This window comes from Arachis ipaensis, chromosome B06, assembly GCF_000816755.2.
Source record: "Arachis ipaensis cultivar K30076 chromosome B06, Araip1.1, whole genome shotgun sequence".
In the NCBI taxonomy this organism is placed as follows: domain Eukaryota; kingdom Viridiplantae; phylum Streptophyta; class Magnoliopsida; order Fabales; family Fabaceae; genus Arachis; species Arachis ipaensis.
In genome coordinates, this window is record NC_029790.2 from 136,915,180 (window position 1) to 136,917,289 (window position 2,110).

Consider the following 2,110-nt stretch of genomic DNA (forward strand, 5'->3'; position numbering starts at 1 on the left):
AAAAATACATTTAAATTATTTTATTGTAAATAAAAATATCTCTAAATTTTATTATTAATAAAAATATTTTTACATTATTTAAAAATTTGACAATAATATATATTTGTGAACTAAAACCTTCTATGTTAATAAAAAAATAGTAATATGACAACAGAACTTCTTATGTGATAAATTAGATTTTAACATTGACATGTGAACTATATCACATTTTTATTTTTTCATTAAGGGAGCAGGTTTTTGTCAAGAACAAAATTCTTTTTAAAATTATATGCGCCAAAATGTTTTTTGACTAAGAAAATCCATTCTTATCCGATGATGAATTATGAATTTGCATTACGTCTCACGAGGCCGGTGCCTTTAAAAGAAGGAAAAGTCTATGAGCTGTAATTTTTGTGTTTTTTGGTCAGCATTTAATTATTAAAATAAAAATAAATAATATTTTATTATTAGAGGTAATCTCACACCATTAAAAATATTATTAATCATCAATTGATAGTTACAAAATACTAAAATTGCTGACCTCTAACATTCTTTTTAAAAGAAAGCGATGTTCTTCAAATATATATATCATCACGTTTATGGCATACTTTTTGTGAACAATATTTGAAATAGAAAGAACAATTGTCAATGCAATTAATTAGTAGTATTTGGAATTAAATTAGACATAAATTTGTTTATTAATGTTATGTTAGTTACACGCCATCCACCCTCTAATATGAATTAACTTTATAGTTTATACTCTATATTCTTCCTTCACTTAAAAGGTTTTATGTAATATATATTTATTTAACATTTAAGAACACCTGTATTGAGACAAATAATTGAAATATATGTTGTCACAATTGACAGCTTAAGATCATCGTGATCCTAAGTCATCAAATTTAAGATTAATTTATCAAATTGATCTTATCATGTTACTATTTGGAGTAAGACAAGCTGTTCACAAATGAGAAACTTAGCCACGCAGCCTTCCGTTTATGCGTATACTTTTTCTTCGCATAAGTTTCGATCAACTTAATTTAAAAAATATATAGGATAAAGTATAATTTTTGTTTCTGAAATTTGATAAAAATTTTTAAAAAATTTAAAGTTTTATTTTATTTTAATTTTGTCTTAAAAATTTTTTATTTATATTAAATTTAATTTTTTAATTTTTAAAAATTTAAGACTAATTCAATAATAATTTCATAAGAACAATCCTCAATAAAAGTAAATCAAGCATAATATTCATGTATTATTGTTAGATTGGTTTTAATTTTTTTGAAAATTTAGTCGTTGAGGGTATATGTGATACAAATTAAAAACTTTTGGGACAAAATTGAAACAAAATAAAACTTATGGGTATTTTTGAAACTTTTGTGCATAATTTTTATATATTAGTGTTAGATTAATTTTAATTTTTTTAAAAATTTAGCCGTCAATGATATATTTGATGTAAATAAAAAAATTTTAAAACAAAATTAAAATAAAATAAAATTTAAATATATTTTTAAAATTTTTGTCACCAGAATAAAAAAATTTACTTTCCAAATATATATAACTTGTTAAAGAAATGTTTGTATGGATAAAAAATTATTAAAACAAGTTGGAAACAATATTTAAATCTTGCTAGACCCAAATTCAATTTCCATTATGTTCATTTTCGTTATGTTTGCAAATCATATACGAATATATGTTGAATGAATAATGTTGTGCAAGGGAGTATACACATCTTTAGATTAAGAAAGTGGTAGTTCTTTTTTATTTTATTTTTTTTACAGTATTTTTCGAATAGAATTCAAATTCATAATAGATTAGTTTTTGAACAGTCAAATTGAGAAGCATGATTCAATCAACTTGAGAAAGTGGTAGTATAAAATTGGAGGAAAGAAAAAATAGAAAAAATAAATAAATAAATAACACAAGAGAAGGAAAGTAGTGTGAGACCCCTAGTACTCTAGTAGTGATTAGAACAACACCCCAAACCATGGTTGATCCTTTTGGGTCCACCACTACCCTAACCATGGTTAAAAATCCACCATATTGCTTTAGGGTTTATTATAAAAAGAAAATCTATTATTGATTCACATTTTAATATTTGTTTAGATGAACTTTGAAAAAAAATTCGAAT